The sequence below is a fragment of the Cylas formicarius genome, unplaced genomic scaffold (assembly GCF_029955315.1).
Source record: "Cylas formicarius isolate icCylForm1 unplaced genomic scaffold, icCylForm1.1 PGA_scaffold_6__28_contigs__length_40554024, whole genome shotgun sequence".
NCBI classification, from domain to species: domain Eukaryota; kingdom Metazoa; phylum Arthropoda; class Insecta; order Coleoptera; family Brentidae; genus Cylas; species Cylas formicarius.
In genome coordinates this window covers 34,760,522-34,783,066 of record NW_026844347.1, presented here as the reverse complement: position 1 = coordinate 34,783,066, position 22,545 = coordinate 34,760,522, and the positions used below count along the sequence as shown (strand labels likewise).

Below are 22,545 nucleotides of genomic sequence, written 5' to 3'. Positions count from 1 at the left end.
TATTAGGGAATAGTTTGTGCATAAAAAGAATATATGAAACCGATCTTCAGGAGTTCAGTTTTATTAACTGATTACTGTATACCAACGGACTTTACAATTTGAAGTAATATTGTTTTTCTGGCAGCAGTTGCAAAAATTAGACGGCTAGTTCTGAACCGCGATAGAATCTTCATATCAGAACAAATGAATAGTCAGTTTAATGAAACTATAGCTTCGCAGATTGGCAAGTTCTTGAGAAGCAATTCGCTTGTTACTGGTGTTGAAACTAAAATTTGCGAACAGGTGTTTGAAATGAAATTTTTATTTTGAAATAAACTACTGCATTGCATTAGTGCTATATAGTAGTGTAATTGCTTGAAAATTATTTCCGTTAAATGTGCTAGGTGAAATTGAACTATGTTAGAATTATTTTTTAGCAGCCATAAAGAAGAAACTTGAAGTTGCGAAAGAAAATTGGGGCCGACACTGACGCTGACCGCACCTCCCTTTCAAAGCCGATTCGCTTCCTCTTTATTTATCTAACCAAGTGCATAGCTCTTTTTCGAGAAATCTTGGTGTCATTTAGTTGCGAGAGCTTTGCTTCCGTAAATAATGTGCTTTGTCTACGTAAACTGGGGTAAACTAGAATGTAATGCTGTTGATATTACTTTTCGTTCGTTGCTTTATTCGATGGAAAAAGGAAAAATATTGTTCACCGAAACTTGCTCATAAATTAGCTTCACTGTTTTAATTTACTACATAATTAGGTGCTCAGAATAGTTGTGTTTAAAACTAAGCATTGCTGTGGAAATTTTTCGTCTCTTGGTGCTTGGTGATCAATTAAAAAATAATCGTAATATTATAAAATATGAATCACAATTAGATGAGATCTTCAAACAAATTTATTAAAAAGAAATTATTAAAAACTAAATGTAACTTTTTTTTATGTTTTGCGTTTTTATAAAAATATTCACATTCATATTTTTTTACGCAGAATTATCAAGTTAGCAACCGAAAAACCGATTTTTTATGAGGGCCACCCTGTATAAAAGAAGTACAAATTTGAAGTTTGATCAAGTAGGCTTTCGACGGAGCTATCGAAATACAGAAGATAAAGGCAAGCTAAATTTTAAATTAACTTTACAAATCAATTTCAAAGAATTACAAGGAAAAGCCTACTCGATTACATTTTTCTAGGAACTACCTGAACCATTGCACTTTTCTGGTACTGCGTGGTCTGTGCATTTTTTTTTCAAGTTAACAAGACCAGCAAGAACGTTAGTTCTTGCTGGTCTTGTTAATGTCTCTTTATGTTGAATTTGTATAATTATTATTAAGAGCTTCTAAAACCACTTTCTTGTAACTCATAGAAAGTTTATTATAGCTTTTTAGTCACTTGTTCTCAATCTGATTGCTATTAATTAGGGCGCATTTTTTTGGAAAGTGTCCTTAAGAGGTTGGTTAGTCGCTCTCTCTGCTTTCTTCTTGGCTTTGAAAATATAAACTACAAACTAAAAACTCTCTTTAGCACTGGACCGGTAGTAGATACCCATGCGCGCATTTTATCAAAAATTAAGTGTTTTATTTAAATAAAGTTCCAGATACTGACACTACTTTTTTTCTGTTTCCGTTAGAGAGGGGAGTTGTCCTTTACAATTGCCCTCTTTGGCCGCCCTGTGCATCAAGTATAAGATCCGGTAACCGATTCAGCGATAACTCTGGTGATCTTACGGGTCACAGAAGGAGAGTTGCGTAGGAAGATTTTAGTAATTGCAGCAGACTGTGGTCTGGCATTATCTTGTTGAAAACTTGGATCTTGCGCTTGATGAAACCTGTCCCGTGGTTGTAACACGTTACTGCCTAAGAAACTAGAAGTGACATGCTTTCAATTGTTTTGGCACCCTGAGTCACGCTCCATGCAAGTTAATGGTAATACTAAGCTAGGATGGTATGGTAGTAGTCCATAAGCTCTATTTTCGCTATAAATCGGTATCACTCATCCAGCGAAACTGGAAGTGACATGTTTTGGAACCCTGAGTGACGCTACATGCAAATTGCACCTTTCTCTATGTCTCCATACTCGACGCTATAAGTAACTATCTCTACCTCTTGTTTAATGGCAATACCAACCGAATTGCATTATAAATCGATATCACTCATCTCGGATTACCTGGGTTATGCTAAAACGGCCTCTAAGTCTGATGAGCCGTTCTTGTCGATCACTGGTTCCTCTTAAAGCCCCAGTAACACTACCATGTGTATCGCCTCGTTGAGAAGAACTATTGCTAACTCCAATAAAACTCTATAACAAAATTAATATAACTTGTTTATGTTTCTTTTGTGAAGAAAAAATTAACAAACCAGGCTATTCGCGAACAGACGGGCAGAAATGTCATCGATTAGCAAGAAATCGACAATCAAACCAGAATCAACGCCATGGAGTCTGATCGGAGAAATGATTTAGATAAAGCCTAACAATAGATCTTTTGACACCACTCTTGAGTTGAGTAATTCTTGAGGCACAGAACCAGGAGACTCTGCATATCGGATTCAAAAAGAAAATCCATATCGACTCTAAGATCGTCTCCTAGCTCCACATAAAGTTTTTAATGGTATTCCAAGAACCGTTCGGTGGTCGTTCAGTTTTTTTCACATCTCCTCGAAACGAATGTTGGGGTAACCGATAAAGATTAAGTTGCCCTTAGGACATAAAACTTGTAGCGGGACGAGTTGCGGAAAGTTTGAGATAAAAACTTTGCCCCAAATAATTCGGGAAACTTTTGCAACACTCGTCGTGAGAGGTGCTCGTGAAGCGAACCAACTAGTAAAAAAAAAACAAATTCGGGAATGATGGTGGAGTATGATAGCAATTCGGGAGTTTTGACGGTCCGCCACCCTGCGCCGGCCGAAGAGACGCATCAGGTGGAGGCACCCTTCTCTTAACGTATAGGAAACTAGTTGGCTTTCAACCACCGGGTCAGACTTATATAGGCTCTCCTGAAGGATACGTTCGAAGTGGCGCGTTTTCATCGCGAGTTGCCCTCGACAGAGAACGCATTTCGCGTTGCGGATCAGTTTTCAAAGTTTTTCAATTTTTGGGCGACGAGAAACTTCGGATGGATTTTGCGGTTTGAAAGTTTCGACAGCCATCGGGTTCATTTTCGAGAGATGGTTTGTAGATAATTTTTGGTTAATGTATGCCAACGTTTCATTTAATTTCTTAATAACTGACGCACCACGGGGATGAAGTAGAATTTGTATTTTTTTTTCGTTATTTAATTATTTTTGTGTGAATAATTATTTTTAATATTTTTCCAAAATTATTTTAATTTGCATTGCAATTGCTCTGGAATTATTCGTTTTGATTGTTGCTTAGTGCCAAGCTTTTTTTAGTGGAAAATATATTCAAAAAATTCTAAACATTCATGAAATATACTAAGCTTGTAAATTTTGTTATAAAGAAGTTTAAAGAAAACATCAAATTCAACAAAATAAGAAGGAAACGTACCATTGATGCTTTTTTCTGAATTTTATTGTAGTTGACGCAATATGGAAAAAAATTTTTAGGTTTTATGAAAAAAAAAAAATCGTAGTCTAAAACTTGAAATACGTTCACCAGATGTCAAACTTGTTGAGTCGTATTAATTTTATGCAAAGCGTAGAGTATATATATTTTTCAGAATATCGTCAATTTGTATTTAAAAAAAAAGATTATTATGAATGAAGTCTAATGTTCGATATAAATTAATTATGAAATTTTTGTAAACTGCACATTAGTTATTTTATTGATAAACACAATAACTTTTAATAAACAGAAAAGATAAACAAGTTAATTTTGATTGATATTCATAACAATATTGGAAATAAAAGAATGTGTATTTAATTTTAATTTGCTTAGGCTTCAATATGTCCAGTGTTTAATACTTCTCCTATAAAATTCCCCCACTAAATTCTTTACCACATCTGCAGTGATTGCCTTAGATCCTTATTATTATTATTATTACTAAATGTAATTTGCCCTTTTCTTCAAGTAATTTAGGTTTGCGAGAAAGCATTTAAAATTGAAAACGCAATATTAAAATTTAATTTTTGTGAATATTTTTTTAGTAAAAAGTAATTTATAAACGTTCATAAAATATATTTAAGCATGTAAGCTTTTTATAAAGAAGTTTAAAGAACAGATAAAATGCAAAACATTAGGAAAGAGATATAAATCTCAATTAGCTTTGATGCTGTTTTCAATTTTTTCTCGGGAAAATTCTACAATTCCATGGTGACAAAAATACTTTATTTTTATATTTTCTTATAGAATTTATGTTCATTTAAGTCGGCACAATATACTTTTTTATTCTTATTATTATTTTTTAAATATATACAATTTTTATTGAAAAAAGTTTAATATAATAGAAAATTGTTGTGAAGATATGTAATATTATTAATCGACAGTGGAAAAATAATTTTCGGTATGCATCAATTATGCAAATCTTTTAAATTACAAATTACACATACATACAGCTCGTAATATTCTATTTTCCAACAAAAAAACATAAATAAAAAAAATATAAATGTTAATTGATACGTATACAGTAATATTCATAATAATATTGGAAATAACATGATGTACATTAAATTTTATTTACTAAAGCCTCAATACATTCAATACTTGATTTCAGACATTCAGACCCTACAACATTCTTGTCCATATTTGCGGTGATTATTCTTTTAATATGATCAATATTTTCAAAAAGTAGTTGTAAATATTCAATTTCAAATATAGTGTTTATAAAAATGTTTGTTGCTGTCTAGATAGATTTTTGCATTGCATTGAAGTTGCATTCTGGTTTTCCTCAACCAGGGTTAAAATTTATAAATTTTAAAGAAATGTTACATGAATTGAATTGCACATTTCAATAAAATGAGTCAAAAAAAAAAAATTCTACCTTGATTTTGGGACATTTCCTATTATCCTTTTCAATAGAACAACTCGTATCACTTTTTAAGTGAACATCTTTAAATCAAATAAGTACCCATCAACAATTCTCACTGTATACGAATCACTCTCATCTCGAGCGGACAACCTGTGCCCAATTCTCTCTGCCGAACCGAATCATCCTAAATTGTAGAGCGATTTAACGAACGAAGTCTGTTTCTAAACATCCCATTCGCAGAGGTGAGTGTCCTGACGAAACGACGGCATTTTTGTAAGTATTCGGGGAGGTAACTTTCCCATTAGGAAGCCCCGAACCGTTATTAACTTGATGAGATTACCGAAAGTTAATCGTAGTTAGGAATTACGTTTCTCAAATTTCTCTTTCGTTTCAATCCGTCCCTTTGCGAATGTGCGCCAAAGCAATATACGGGGACGGTGTATCTTTTCTACACAAAGCCGTGTAAATAAAAAAGCGTACGTTACATTTTCTCGATTTTGAGAATCCAAGGTGTAACAATTTCAAACTCGGTCAGTTTTTTTAGCCAATTTTGAATTAAAAATGGAGTTATTCATTTGTGGCAGTCCAAGCAGCCATCTAAAATTCGTATCCCACTAATGTCGGCATAAAAAAAATCTTCCTGTTACTTCCTTGCTACCTTAGTGTGCGCTTATTTTGATAATTCATTCTAACTATATTTTTATTATTTATAATGACTATTTCCTGGAAACCAAAGTGTTTTGGTTCAGGATGGTCCGAGTTATGAAAAATTCAAATCAACTTATGTCCTAAAGTGTTCCATTCGGCAAGAAACTCGTTTATTTCAATTTAAAAAAAGGCCTTCTGGATTTTGGCGGACTAACTTTTATTATGCTATAAATTTGTTTTTAAATGCAAATAATAGCTACTGAGTTTGAAACCAAAATCTAGAAGAGTTTTTTTTTGTATCAGTATAAGTTTATATCAACTTTTTTACTTATTTGGATTTGCTGAATACGTCGTTACAGTTTCTCCGTTATATTTCGAACTACCATGTTTAACAGTAAATGGTTTATTTGAAAAAAGAAAAAAAAAAGAAATACATTACCACTACCAACTATAATTCTTTTTACGGATGCGGTGTTGAATATTTGCAGTTTTGAATACCCTAATGGTCTACGACTGTACGCCCAAAAATCAAAAACAATTAAAAAAATACCATAGTAGCATTTTTTTTAATACGTCGTAGGTAAATGACATTTTTAATATAAACTTCATCTGATTCGCGGTAATCTGGTTGCATTTTAATCCGTCCAGACTCTTCATAAGAAAATGTACCTTTTGAATTAGATTTCAGTAGCTACCAGTTCCGTTCTCTTCACTTTTCCAATCTTGCTAATGAATTAGTTTGTCGTCAGTCTACTGGCTAGTGCCAATTTTTCATAAATACTTGAATTATGGAATTTCATGGCTTAATAATAAAAATATTTAACAATAAAATAGGCTATTTGATTTGAAATAAATACCTCTTTGACAATGTTGTGTAAGAGGAAAAAAATATTAATTGGTAAACGCCCTGTACATCGTGAAATTAGATTAATAATTAACTAATCAAAATAAAATTTAAGCACTCGATACCACTAAAACAAGTCATTTTAGACCAACGGGTAAACAATAAACATTAAAATCGAAAGAAATCAAACACGGTCTATATTTGAAGATTTGAACAGTGTGAGGGGGTAGCCCGATAATTCTCAGGGGGATGTATGATAATTTGTCGCTGCAAACCCAGTAAAGAATTTGTATTGCCGGATTTAAAACTAACCTTTTTATATGGAAATTTGGCGTTCATCAAAATTCATATATTCCGAAAAAGGCCGCGCTGCCTGCTGGCGTATGTAACTGCCTCTGATACTGTGCTTGATTTTAGAAACATCAGTTCATTCACTTGCGTAAACATGCCACATCATTAAAATCAATGATTAACAAAAGCAACAACTTATATTGATTGTATATTTTAATTACTTGAATTGTCGAATTTTGGAACCCAAAAAAAACAATATTAATTAAAACAATTAAAAAAATATATTCTAAAATCAATTAACCAAATTAGAGATAACACATAGATACTAGTAAGCATTTATTTAAGAAGTAAAAAGCGTTTATTATAACGTAACTAATTTTCGTTCATCAATTGGTATTCACGTCCTTTTTGACGTCGTTTAAAATCGCTGGTTTTATGGGCTCTGGTTTATACTAAGTAAATATAGTAAAGTAACTGGACTTTCATCGAAGAGTCAGAGATCGTAACAGTATGAACCAAAAGATCCGTTGACCTATTCCAAACTTTCATGAGTGAGTTAAAGTGAGTTAAAGACTTTACTATTGGCATTGTCCTTGCTATTTGTGAAAAGTATATTCTCTTTTACGAGGTTAGCGCCAAAATTTCCCAGCCTGACATAGATGCAGCTCCAGTATCACGATAAAACTTTGTCTTCTTTTAAATATACATCTTAGTAAGTTACGAAAAAAAAAATTGAAGTCTTGAGTCATATAGTTTTTTATTGACAGCATTTTAAACAAGACTTGTCCGAAAAAATGTCGAGAAAAACGCAAATTGAGTATAGGGCAGTCATAAAGTTTTTGACAAAAGAAGGGTTAGCACCTAAAATTATTAAAGAAAATCTGGATGGTGTGTACGGCCAAAGTTCTCCTTCGTATTCTGTAGTGAAATAATGGGCAAAACGTTTTCGAATGGGGCAGGAGTTCGTTGAAGATGATTTAAGAACTGGTCGACTAGCGGAGGTCATAACGGCAGATATTGTTGCGATTGTGGAAGAGGTGGTATTGAGTGATCGACGTTTAAAGGTCAAGGATCTCTCAGAAATTAGTAAGCTTTCTGATACAAGTGTTCGTCGGATCATGCATGATCATTTAGGTATGCATAAGGTTAGTACAAGCTGGGTTCCTAAAAACCTTTCGGCTATTCAAAAACAACGTCGTGTCGAGCGTGCGTGGTCTTTTTTGAAACTCTGTGGGTCGGAACCGAAGCCGTGATAGAAACTATTGTGACGGGAGATGAAACTATGGTTCTCTATTATGACCCTCTATCGAAAAAGGAATCAATGGAGTGGCGTCGTAAGGGTGAAGCACCTCCAAGAAAATTCAGAGTCTGCCAGTCAACAAAAAACTTGATGGGCACGATTTTTTAGGATTGTGAAGGAATTCTTTTAATAGATGTTAAAGAAACTGCACGATAATGCACCTGTTCATACTGCTGGTGTTGCACAAGCTGCCATTTTAGAGAGTGGGTTCCAACAGATAGATCATCCTCCCTATAGTCCAGATATGGCTCTTGGATATTTGAAAAAGGACTTACGTGGACGGCGGTTTAACGACGAAGTTGAACTAAAAGAGGCTGTTTTAGCTGATTTTGCAGACAAACCAAAAGAATATATTTTTAAAGGGATTGAGTTGTTAATAATGAGATGTGTATTGAAGTTAAGGGGGATTATATTGAAAAATAATAAAAAATCGTTACTCTACTTTGTTTCTTTCTTATTCAGGCCCGGAAATTTTGGCGCAAATACAACAATTAGTAGAAAAATTAATGAGTTCTTACGCAGCTTCCTTACAAGGGAAAGTGGTATTAAAGCCAAGTAATCCTAAAAAATTAATATTAATGGCTCAATACAAGAGAAAGAGGCATTAGAAATAGGGAAAAAGGAAAGAAACGGCTAAGTGCTAAATAAATGCTCACAAGTAATTCTGTCATAAATTTACACTTTATTTGTTATTTAGGCAGGATTCTGAGAACGGCGTTGATGGAAGTTTGTAAAAAATAACACATCTATAATTTGGTGGTTTTTCTTCACTCGTTTCCTGTCAGATGCTTTCTGTGCACACGCAGGACACGTCCATAAATTTCCGCTTAGTAACGTAACCGTACAGCACATGTCGTGTCACGAATGAAGTAACAAAAAAGCGTTAAATATACTTTCTCATTCGTTTCGCTGGGAGTTCAATTAGGCAGGCGTCATAAAATGCGTAAAATCCTTGGAAAACGTAAATAAATTCTCTCTGGCGAGCGCTATTAATTACATATCCACAGTTATAAATCACAAACTCGAACGTAATCAGGTATAGCCCGGATTTTCGCCTGGATTAGCTTTCTATTTCGCGATAATGAGTTTCATTGTGAAGAATTATATAGATATGAGAGTGGCGAGAATATTATCGATTTGACCCATAGTATAAGGGCGATAATAATGGTTTTGTTATTAAAAATTTATTGGTGCGGATATCGCTTGCCTGAACTTTGGAAGGAAATGAGGTGACATTATAAGAAAACTGCAGCCAAGCTAAAGTATATGCACCCAAAGAAATGTAGCGGATTGACTCGGCGATTTAAAATTTGGATGCTTTAATATAGTCTAAACGTGCAATTTTCCGACATTGAAGTCCGGTTGGAGAGCAAACGATAGTAATTTTTAAATTTTAATGGGCACCCTATATTGATTATTTTGTTCCTTCACTTTTCTAATGACATAGTCGAGGCGGCCAATGATAAAACCCACCTCTTCTTTTCCAGCGGTTTTCACATGAATTGATATTGACGTTTGACTAAATAAATGTTTGAAATCGGTATTTAAATTTAAAATTAAATCCGAATAAGTCTGTATTAATATATATTGGAACCGCTAAGTATTGGGCGGCCCAAAACTTGGATGTATTTATAAATGGGGTTAAAATTCCAGCTGTTGACGAATGTAAATCTTTGTTAATGAAGAGATTATGTACACAGGTTTCCAAAATTTTCCAAAAGGCTTATATTAATCTCTGTGAAACACTGAACATCTAAATTACTGTAATTTTGTCCATGATCTTGCTCGGATGTTTTGACAAAATATAAATTACAAAAAGTACAGAATTCTTGTATTCGATTTATTTATAACCTTAAACGAAAATGTAAATCATAAACTTCACGATTTAAAATGGTTAAATATATCGAGTCGAGAAGAATTTGACTTATTTTCTTCTACTTAAAACTGGATGCGCCTCATATTCTCGTATACATCTGTTAGACTACTTAATAAATATCCTCAGATTAGATTGTTAATCAGTTCTATTTATTTAATATTATTTTTTTATTAATTGCTTGATTCATATCTTTGTTTGTAAAATTGGTATACTAAATTAACTTTTCATTGTCTTCGCCGAGCTTAAAATAAAGGCGGTTTTATTTATTTATTTATTTACATTACATTAGTTTCACCAGAAAAGAAAATCATTGGAACCATTGGGGAAAAACTCCGTGGTTCGAAAGCCCTTGGTGAAAGCGCTTCAACTCTGTGTACGTGATATGGATATAATTGTTTTCCTTTTTACCAGTACTTAATGCTGCTGCAATTTCCCAGGCACTTGTCTTCTGTTGCCGTTAAAAAAATATCATTCGTGATGTCTTCTCCTTTTTTCGAAACAAGCTACGGTTAGGATACGGTTGTGTATAAATACGAGAAGTTTCTAAGGAATTTCCCTACATAAAATACATATTTTCCATTTTTGTATCAGTCGTATTTTCTATTCAGACTTACGGAGCAATGTCAAATATACCATAGTTTGAAACGCCTTAAGCAGTGACAGCAGCCCATAAGATTTTTTTTAGGAGACAAAACTTTCTAATTATAACACAATTTTCTTTTATGTCATTGCATAAGTTTTTTCTTAAATATAGTTAGGAAGAATGGTAGGGTAGTCTCATTGAATTTTCTCCACTCATTTAAAAAAATATGTAAAATGATGCAGAATGTTATTATCTTCATTCGGGTTTAAAGGCCATCGTCGATTGGAATTACTTCCTAACGTTTCGCTAGCACGAGTGGCGAGCTTCTTCAGAGGTCCTTCCATGGAACGTTAGGAAGTAATTCCAATAGACGACGGCCTTTAAACCCGAATGAAGATAATAGCTTATCAACGGGCCGCGAAAGCCTTAACCAATTTATCAGATGCAGAATGTGTTTTTTTATAATAGTCATACTTCCGTAAAATTTTATATATTGCTTAATATTATTTTAATATTTTCGTTTTTAAAATAAAGAAAAACAAACATCCTTTTTCCATCATATTTCTAGCGCCATATTTTGACTTTTGATCCATATTTGATATATTACAAACCACCCTTTATTTTAAACGAGGAATCACCTTTAAGTTTTTCGCCTTTGCTTTGAGACACCATGTATATATACGTACATATGCAAAATGTATAAACAAAATATCAAACAAGAAAACCAAGAACCAGGTAAAAATGTACAAACTGGAAAAATGTCGAACTTTTTTTCTTGTGGTGTATTTATTTTGGTTTAAAAAAATGTGCCGGTTTTAAAAAGCGTTTAGTCAATGTTTTTCAAAAACTTTGCCGTGGTCATAGCCGCATAGATACAATTTTCAAAATTAAATATTTTGCGTAATCTTCTGAATGGAAAAATGCAAACAATGTACAGTGTGCCATTTAGAATTCAATTTTATATTGTTTTCATTATGAGAAAAATAGTTATTTTCCAACATAACGAAATTCCTTTAATTTATTAATTTTTTTCATTGATTTGCGTTAAATTATATTTTTAACCAAACAAAAAACCTCTATCATGTCCATTGATTTCTAATTTAAAAGGAAAACAAACAAATTTTCATTTCATTTGTCCAATCGACATCCTCGTTCAATCCGTATATATTACTTCCAACGTTCACTAAATCGATCAAACGACGTAATCAATAACATTGCATCCTATTTGCAAAAATACGACTTTACCCGAAAACGTAGGCAAATAAAAGCGAGTTTATCCAGCCGAAATGCTCTTTACTTTATTGCATGTCTGGGGGGCATTCTGTTACGCTAGTTTTTTTTATTTTGCGAAACCGTAAAAATACTATCTGTTGGAGTTTCTCCATTTTTATTCAGTGTGAATAATTCGATGATACTCGTAGAACTGTTAACTTTTAATTTGCATTCGCGAAAATTTTTAATTTCCGTGTCAGTTTCAGATCGGCGATATGCGGACTTTAAAGTTTCAGACACAAACGAAAGTTATAAATTATTTTAAAGAGATACCCTTACAGTCATATAGTGATCATTGCATTGTATTTGGTAAGTTCTGTGTCTCCGTATCCTTTTATAAGCCAGCCACTGCAACCTACAAGCCTTCAAAACTATCAATCAGGAAACTAACTAAAACATGGAGAAGTAAACTTTGGCAAGACATGCCGACATAATCTTTAAGTCTAAAAAAGACAAGTCGTTCGAAAAATAGAACATGAGTCGTAAAAGCCGTTAACTTTGTCAGTTCATTTTTCAGCTTTAAAGCTGCATCATGTAGTTAGGTCGTAAAAGTAAAGTATTATTAACACATATTTTGTTCACATTCACAAATTCACAACAATCCAAAATGTAAATAATATGCATAATGATTTTTGATGAATGCGAGGGATCATTATGCGCATGTGCGAGGATCTTGCGAATATCTGTCAACTGCTTGTCGTTATGTTCTTTAGTCCGCTAGCGTATGTCTTTCAAGAATTTATTAAGGTAATTTGATTGTTGCTATATTTTATGTAGAATTTTTTTTTAAATACGGCTGAATATACCCGGGCCTTTAGTGGATGCCATTCAAAAACTGTGAAGGTATATAAATTCGTAAGTCAAATGCCGTTTACCCCACTTGTTGCATAATATACTATGTCGTTGCATTTGCGTTTAAATGTCACATATTAACCTGCACTTTGCACCATTTTCTTCCTAAAGAGCAATCTTCACACACTCATTTTCCTAGAACATTTAAAGGGATCTGGGCATATTTTGGGAAAATATTGACAAAACTGCCACCGTTCATGCTGAAAGTCCTCATTTTTCGTAATCGAGATTTCAAATGACCGCGCATGCACATATTCAATGGGAAAATGTTGCCGGATATTTTCACTTGAAACACTTGTACTAAAAATAACTAATTATCGCATGCTTTGGGATAGCAGTTTCTTCATAGTCTACTGAATTTGTTTTTCAATTGGAAAGAAATTGTATTTTTTTTTAGCAAGTAATCAATTTAATGCCAGAAAAATTGTATTGATGAACATTTTAACACTTCGTGGTGGTCGCCAAAAGAGTTCATTTCATAAATACAAATTTAAAAAATTGCACAGTTTTAAAAAACATTTCATTAGTCTTAACGAGAAACCGATATTTGATACTAATTGGCGTTGTTCCCCTAGAATAATTAATTAATAAGTCAAAATGTAAATTTTCCATTATAACCAATAAATAATTTTTAAGTAGTCCGCTTAAAACTCCGTTATACCGAGAGCGTTATTATTTGGGCGCCGAACATTTTTTAGGCTCATAAATCAAGTAATCCGTGCTGTTTAGACCTTATCGATTCCCGAATAAAAATAAATATGCGTCGTAATTAACCTCTTTCCACGAATTTTCCCGTCTGCCGGGCAATCCGCATTTTGGCATTAATCACGTTGTTTTATTGCCAATTCGAATTAGAGAGTAATAACTGCAAACGACATTATGTAGTACGAATCCGTAAAGCAGTAATAAACATTGTCGTCAGTTATTTACGTGTACGTGGCGTTGTTCTCCTTTCAATTCTCTATTTCAATTGGAATTTTGGTTATAAAATAATATTTACAAAATATGTAACCTAAAAACTAAACTTAGTTGGCAACCTCGAATTTCAACAAAATGGCCGCTAATATTAAAAATGCCCTCCTTCGCTCTGTTTCTTATTGCGAGAGCGTAATAAATATCACCTTTGGTGATTATCAAGGGTCCCGAGAGTAGGAGGACAGACAGATAGTTGACCTACCTGTGCCTTAGTGTTAAAAATTGGTGACCTTATTTTGGAAACAATTGGGGTGTGCAGGTTTTAAAAACTCAAAAATGCAATTTTTAAAAAACTGTAATTGCAATTTGTCTGAACTTTATGATATGATCCAGAAAAAAAAACGAACCTACCGAGAAGCGACAAAACTTGTACCTTTGATATTCAGGAGGGCAGTTTTTATGACCACAGACAGAAATAATTTCGTATAACGATTCGATACACTGAGAAAATATTCTGAAAAGTTAATAAAATTGAAAGTATCATTTTGGGTACACAAAGATACAGTAGCACTGACGCATACCCACAACCATAAACCGAGACAAATAATCACTCTTAATAAATCATATACCTTGGAAATTCTTCTCTTCCATCATCAGTTGTTATTACCCCCAGATAAATAAATTTTCTCAATTTTTCGAATTCATATCCTTCAGCCATTATTTTCATCCTTTCAGTGATGTTTTCTCCTTTGCCTATTACTAGGTTGTCATCTATTCTTCACCTTCCTAACACTAATTCCCCTAAGTTCTAGCTAGAATTATTAGGTTAATACTTGAGTTTTATGCATTTGGGCGATTCCAGGTTGATACTACTGGGTTTGGGTTTCGACGTCATAACCATATACCCATGATTCGTGACCAGTTATGACCTTTTTGAGCATATAAACCATGCTCCTTCGAAGGTTATTTTGAACAAAATGAAGCAGTTTCGGAACAAATATTGCTGCTACACGTTTCATGCCCAAAACTTCGGAAAATATTGCATGGCATGAACCAATAGAGATACCGACGTCTTCAATCACTTCTCTAATAGGGATTCAGTTATGGACATGCTGGGGCTTCCAGAGCGTGGTTCGCCATCAGCGTTTTCTCGGCTATCTTGGAACAGCCTGTAGCTGTTATAAACTTTTTTTTTTTTTGCTCAAAGTAAAAAACCTATGTCCCCTTCTTAGATACCAAGGTTATTAGAACTAACAAAAATGAAATTATTTTGGATTGGTACCAGAAAGAAACTGCCTCAGGTAGATTTATTAATTATTATTCCTCTCATCCACAGAACCAAAAATATAATACAATTATAGGCATAAAAAACAGAGTTACACATTTGAGCCATGACAGTTTTGTTCAAAATAACCTGAAAAAAATTTTCAACGTTTTTGTCAATAACGGATATCCAAAACATATACTTAAGAGATTAATCTATAACTCCAACACATTTGACGGTCCAACAGAGGAACCAGACGCTCGGATGTGTTACAGAAAGATACCTTATATTAAAAACCTTACAGAATCTATCATAAATATTTTCAAAGAATTCAAGGAAATAAAAATTGCTAAATATAATACTGAAAAAGTCTCTAAACTTTTTTCTAGAGTGAAAGATCCAACTCCGCTACTATATAACTGTAATGTAATATATCGATTGTCGTGTTTGGGTTGTCAAGGCTGTTATATTGGACAGACTTCACAGTGGTTAAAACAACGTTTAACACAGCACAAAAGTGATTGCCGTATTCATAAGAATACTTGTGCAGTAGTTGAGCATTACATAAAAACAGGACATGAATTTGACTACAGCAATCCAAAAATTTTGCAATGTGTCAATAATTATAAAGCCCGATTGTTTCTTGAAATGTGCCATATTAACAAAAACCAAAATTCAATTAATTACAAGTCTGATACACAACAAATAAGCAATATATACTGTAACATTTTTCAGTTAAACCACAGATAATGTAATGTTCGGCCACCGAGTAGCGTATTCGCGTTGCGTTGTTGATCCACGGAGAAGGTTATTTTGATGCCCCCTTTTTTTGTCATTATTTGGATCGATTGTTTTTGATTGTTTTTTTTTGTTTTTTTTTTTCGCTACCCCCGTTAGCGCAACTTTTGCCTACCATTATTAAGAATTGTATACTAAGTGTTTATCCGTTTGTTTCATTATGTCGCTTCGTTCATTTACCTTAACTGTAAAGTATGGTTTTTGAGGAACTATGTGGTAGACTCTAATTTTGTAAGTATTTCTCACGATTGTTTTAATTGTCTGTTATATAGTTTGACCTGTTGTTTTCATTAAATTTTAGTTCACTCCTGAAGAAGTCAACAAATAAATAAATAAATTGACGAAATATTGAGTGTTAAAGAAAAAAGGAGCTTTCTATTTTAACCACGGACCGCTACCCGATATCCTTTGAATTCATATATATATATATATATATATATATATATATATATATATATATATATATATATATATATATATATATATATATATATATATATATATATATATACCATTATGTGACCCGTGGCCAGTGAAAACAGTGACTTGGAGTAGGAACGCAACCAATTATACGTTTAGATATTTACTTATAATTATTATATAACGATTGTGAAAAGATATACCATTAGTCAAGTAACTCGATATCGTTCTCTGCATTACTTAGCAATATCGTTTTTTTTATGAGAAATCCGACATACGAAATATAAAATAAGTAGCAAAAAAAGCAAAACAACTCCGGAGTCGTATGGCTACCTTAATTATAGTTGGTCACGGCATGGCTAATCAATAGCCGACGCATTAAGAAAATAGACACTTTATCTCACTCAACGAAAATGGAAAACACATTTTGTTTGTCGAATCGTTAAAGCAAACCAAATTTGGCTGTCACAAAATTAAAAATAACAGATTCGTTTACAAGCGAATGACAAATGACGTTTTCTCGCCACCGTTCAAACCCTGCCCCTACCCTAAACAGGTAATTATAGAACACTTTTGTGATTATACGCAAAAAAAAACATTTTTATCCCCAGACATTTCGAAGCGGGGGCGAACAAAATCGATGTAATTTTTTACTTCAAATTTTGCCGGATCCCCTTCTAATTTTTTTTTCGTTAACGATTCATAAGTCGCTCGAAATCTCGTCCTTGATTACAACAGATATAATTTTTCGTTTAAAAGTTAAAAAGGTCTCCGATAAATTTTAACGAAGTTGCAATTTGCACGGTAGAGTGGCTCGATGAAAATCGCGAATCAATCTTTCCTTTTTAATATTTTCAAATTTCCTTAAACAGCTGCGTGGGATTCAACTTTTCTCGATAATCATGTCGAAGTGCTAACGACTAACGACCAACGACCAAAACTTATATGTACAAGGGTGTGGCCTATTTCAGATGCAACTATACCTTATCTCAAAGAGACATTGAGGAAAAAAAGTTTAATGCAGAAAGTGTTTGACACTAACTATTGGGTGTGTAGCTTTGTAAATTTGTAATTTAGAAGTTATGACCAATTTTCGGCAACAACTAATAATTAGCAATAATACTTATATATCTATCGGCAATAAGAAATAAAGCAGTATATATATATATATATATATATATATATATATATATATATATATATATATATATATATATATATATATATATATATATATATATATATATATATATATATATATATATATATATATATATATATATATATATATATATATATATATATATATATATATATATATATATATATATAATATCCTATTATAACTATTTTTTTTAAACATTATTTAATTACTTAAAATCATTATAAAATCGTAAAAAAATCATATTACGAATTACAAAATATTTTCTACATAATCTCCCACAAATTTTGAGGAGAAGCAGAAGACGAAAATGAAATTTTGGTATTTATCTCTAAAACTTTGCATGCATAATCGCTCTATTAGTAAGTTAAATATGGATCACGTCATTGTTTCACCATATGTATTAAACCATTTAAGGATTAGGGATGGACTGAACTCAATTTATAAAATTGTTGCACTTACGTCACTGTTCTGCCGAAGCAGCGATGTGGTTTCAGTTTTAGCAAATGGCATTTTTAACCGCGTCTGTTACATTAAGTGTTTCTACCTCTTGCCCAATTCTCTTATCTTGAACACTCTTTGTATGCATTTCGTTTTTAATGCAGCCCCGTAAAAAAAAGTCCAGGGGTGTCAACTCAGAGCTCCTCGCTAGCCGATCCATGGTCCCATACCGACCAATCCAAAATGGGAAAAGTTGATTTAAATAATTAACAGGCACTATGGTATATTTATTATTATTATTATTATTATTATTATTACAAAGAATAAAGTGAAGAGGAGAACTTATTATGCACATTGATAGTTAGTAGCATAAGAATGTTATTCATATAATAAATATTTAGTTATTGCTGTAAAACAATACATTGTCCAAGCGATGCTTAAATACAGACAAGATCCTCGCACACACAACATCTGGGGGTAAACTGTTCCAATAATTGAAAGCCCTGTTACTTGTAAAATGCCGACGATGTGAAGTCTTAAATTGTTCAGCATTGCTTAAGACCATAAGGGACACCTATACATTTGAATAATCCCTTCGCAGCCGACGCTGACTTAATGTTGGTAGGCTAAGTAAGGTGTATGTCTAAATTGAAGTGGCCAGCGCGTAGCATCTCGTTGCATTCTTTCCAGAATATCACATTCACGCAATAACCATGGTTAAAGACTGGTGAAGCAAATTCCAGGATGGGGCGAATGTAAGTGTTGAAAAGTCTGCAAGCGATGCGAGGACTAGGATTTTTAAAAATCTCTTTTAACAAAAATAACGCACAGATTGCTTCTTTGCAATATTTGATACATGTACAGACCACGCAAGATCATTAATTACTGTCACACCTAGGTCCTAGATATACCGACCGTTTGTTTAATTCGATAAAAAGGACGCATTTTGTTTATTAACATGTCGACCAAATAATATCGCAATTATTACGCACCAATTAATTTTAGGTCGCGAGAAATTGGAATTCGGACATCGTCTCTATATTAAAGGGAAGAACAATTTTTATTTAAAAATAAATAAACAATATAAAAAGCAACAAAAACCAGTGAGCGTAGAATAACAATAATAACGTTGGGGTTTAGTTACATTGCCACGCCCCCCCGCCCGATAAGCAAAAAAAATGAAAAGTTGCATATCTAGATTCCTTAATTTTTATTTTTTCATATATACAGGATGTTACGTTCATCTGAAGTAAATACCCGCTTTCTTATCTTAAATAGAAGGTGTAAATAATTTAATTGTTGGATCCTCCCGCGAATTGTAGATATACTTCATGCAAATTGTCCTCTTACGTAAATCTTCCAACAAATCTTGAATTTTATATCAAAAATGATGTTCGCATTCCCTAAAATATTTATAATAATATAACGTGTTCCTAGAAGAGAGCTTTAATTACTTAATTTTGGATGGATTTCTTGTGGTAGGGGAACCTTTAGAAGTAAATTGATACAAGTTAAATTCGAAAACACGCAAAAAACAACTTTTTTTAAAGAAAAACCCTATTTTTGTTATTTTTTCCGATTTGGCATTAGAAATTAAAGTGACTTCAAAACGAAATCCTAATTGTAGGAAACTAAATCTAAAAGAAAGTACCTTTAGATATCCTCACTTTGATTTGACAATTGCTTTGGAGTTTTGGTTGATTTTACCTAAACATGATAGAAATAAAACTGGAACAAACAGTGTTAATCAAAACAAAAATAAATAAAATCCATATTTTACTTTGAATGAGCCAATTCTCCGGTTGCCTGTGTTCGTTGCGCAGTGATTATTGTCAATAAATACCCAAAAGATTTGTCTATTTTTAACAACTATCGCAGATAAAAGTGGAGAGGCGTGCATAAGTCGTAACTCAATTTATTCCAATTTGCGATGTCTGAGTTGCGCTACAGGGACAGTATGGTACGCCGATTAATCTCGTTTAATTCTCTTTTTATCAGTTTTCTCTTTTAGATATCTTTCGTTGTTCGAGAGAAGTGACGGTTAGCGTCTTGCGCTGCGGAGATTTAGATTTTACCTTTTACCTTTTGGTCTAACGCTGTCACTTTAACAAAGGCCCGACGCTACAGAAAATCGATAGCTGATTTCGTGGTTCATTACAACGACAATTTAATTAACTTAATTTTATACCATGCATTAGGTTAGTTCGATTAACGCAATGCAATATCGAACACGATGTGTTGCGGTCCGTAATTAAATTCCACTGTTATTAACGTTATTATTTGATTTGCTTTTAGATTGTTCTAAGTCTCCCGTAGCTTACTTCATTCCCATTCCGTGTTATTCAGGTTAATATCCAATACAAGTATTTGATTGATTCCTGTATCATTCATAATTTTTTGTGGAAAAAAAAACAATTTAGAAATTCGCGTTAATTCGAAAAAAATGTTACTAGATTCGTCATTTTCTTTGGATTAAAACTTGATTTGATACTGGCTGGCAATTGCAATGAACGCCGCACCATAAGTCTGACGAGTCACGTTTTAAAATTGTTTAAAAAAATAATACATCAATGAATTTACCCCTAAAATTGAAGCACACATTGAAGATACTCAGTTCGGATTCCGCAAGGGCCTAGGTACATGGGAGGCTCGGTTCAGTATTCAAGTTCTAACTCAAAGATGTCGAGATATGAACTGCGATGTATTTATGTGTTTCAATGACTTTGAGAAAGCGTTTGACAGAGTGTAACATGAAAAAAATGATTCGAATACTAAAAACAACAAGAATTGATGACAATCAAAATGTAAATGTGAAAATAGGAAATAATAAAACTGAAAGCATCTTAATTAAAAGAGGGTTAAGACCAGGTTGCATTCTGTCGCCATTGCTTTTCAATTTATACTCGGAGACAATATTCCAAGAAGCTTTAGAAAATATCAAAAATGGAATAAATAGGAAAAATAAAATAAATGCGATAATTATAAACAACTTAAGATTCCGTTCTACTGACAGATAATATTAAAGGACTTCGAAAACTCCTAGATTAAGTAGTAGTTTCGGACAACCGTTGCTGCCTTAAACTTAACAACAAAAAGACCAAACTTATGGCTGTAACTAACCGAATATATATAAAGAAATATGGATCGGCCAAACTAAACTTGAAAGGGTCAAGAGGATGAAATATCTGGGACAATTATTAATCGAGGAATGGGACCATTCACTGGAAATAAAATCCAGAATTGAACAAGCAAGAGCAAGGTTCGTACGTATGAGGAAAGTGGTGTGTGGACACGAACTTAACATTGAGCTCAGAATGAGAATGGTCCTATGTTAAGTGTTCTCAATCCTGTGATATGGAGTAGAATCTTGGACTCTCATAGAGACTACCTTAAAAAACTGGAGATTTTGAGGTGTGGATGTACAGGCGCCTATTGAGGATAAGTAGGATAGATCGGGTCACTAACATAGACGTCATGAACAGAATAAACTTTCATACTTCGGTCATGTTATGAGACATTCTGAAATATACAACATCCAGTATTTGATCATTAAGGGCAAGATTGAGGGAAGACGAGAAGAACATCTTGGCTGAAAACCCTACGACGGTGGTTCGGACAATCAATTAATACGCTGTTTAGGACAGCGGTAAATAAACTATTGATTGCCAACATGATGCTAACATTCGGTAAAAAAAGGATATGGTACATCAAGAAGAAGAAAAAGGTTCGTTCTAGCAGAGTCTGAATTGTACGGTGCTCTCAATTTATCTTGATAGCAATTTCAGTTGGTGTAATTTTTTTGTTTTTAAAGACGGTAAATAGAAAACCAAAATTTGGGGTTGGTAGCCCCATTTTTTTCCTAAATGACAAGTAAACCAAAACGCTATTTGATACTCTTTTAAATTGAAGACCCTGTATATTTTATCTGGGTTCAATAGAAAGCGTGATTCTGATTACAGTCATATATCTTTCTTAAAAATACGAAATTTTCATAAAATTTCGTAGAGCGCAGTGCTGACATATGGATAAGCTATATTAAGTATTATCTATAAGTTCCTAACACAGTCAACACTAATTTTCAAAGAAACTTTCACAGGCTACTGTGAATACTATTTTCAAATCTTCTTATGGCTAACCAAAACTAACTCTGCATTTGATGTCTCTCGAGAAATCCTCGTTAGTTTTTCAAAGATGCTTCCAAAAGATCACCTACTGAAATTGTTAAGCTTTGAAGAGGACAGGAACAGGATAATTGGCGAATCGTCAGGAAGTTCGATTTGTAAATACTATCAGAATTATAAAAAGGCTATGTATATGTTTTATATTATTTATATTACACTTTTTCCGGAGCAAAGAGATCTGTGTATGATTTGCAAATAACAAATAACGGGTGATGTGCTAAATATCAAAAAAGTTTGTCGGATTAATGGTGTTTTGATTGAAGAAAATAAAACAAATATATCAGCCTATCTGGATATATTTATTTCCTGCAATTTAGTACCGTAACACTGCATTTAAATTTTCTGAAACTAAGCTTAGCAAAGAACAGTGGCAAAGGAGTTTTCAATTCGTACACCACAAGAAAAACCTCTAATAGACAAAATACGTGATACTGGTCAATAAATAATAATAGACAAATACGTGAATTAAAAACGGTTAACGTTTGGTGAGGTGTTATAGAGACATATATTTTGGGTCCGTGATTGGAAGATCAAAAGTTAACTAGAGATCGTTAGTTCTATCCCTTAGAACCTAATAAAGCATGATTTTATTTATCAACACAAATTATGTGGCAGCAAGATTACACCTTCTTACAACAACATTGATTGACCAGCCAACAACCCGGATTTAACATTAATCGATTTTTTCAGCAAATAAGTATAAATTTGTTGAACAAATGGAATAAAATATTACTTGTTTATAATTTAAAAAATATGCTTGAATCATATCACTTTAACACGCGATCTAGTGT

General features: G+C 33.0%; 1 protein-coding gene across 1 annotated transcript in view; it reads left to right on the top strand.

Moving 5' to 3' along the window:
* Window positions 1–2,960: 2,960 nt before the first annotated feature.
* LOC132703158 (dopamine receptor 1) overlaps window positions 2,961–22,545 on the top strand; it is a 296,590-nt gene continuing 277,005 nt past the window's right edge. Inside the window, exon 1 of the mRNA XM_060672285.1 lies at window positions 2,961–3,150. The gene's annotated coding sequence lies outside the window, so the exon portion shown is untranslated. The remainder of the gene's footprint in view (window positions 3,151–22,545) is intronic.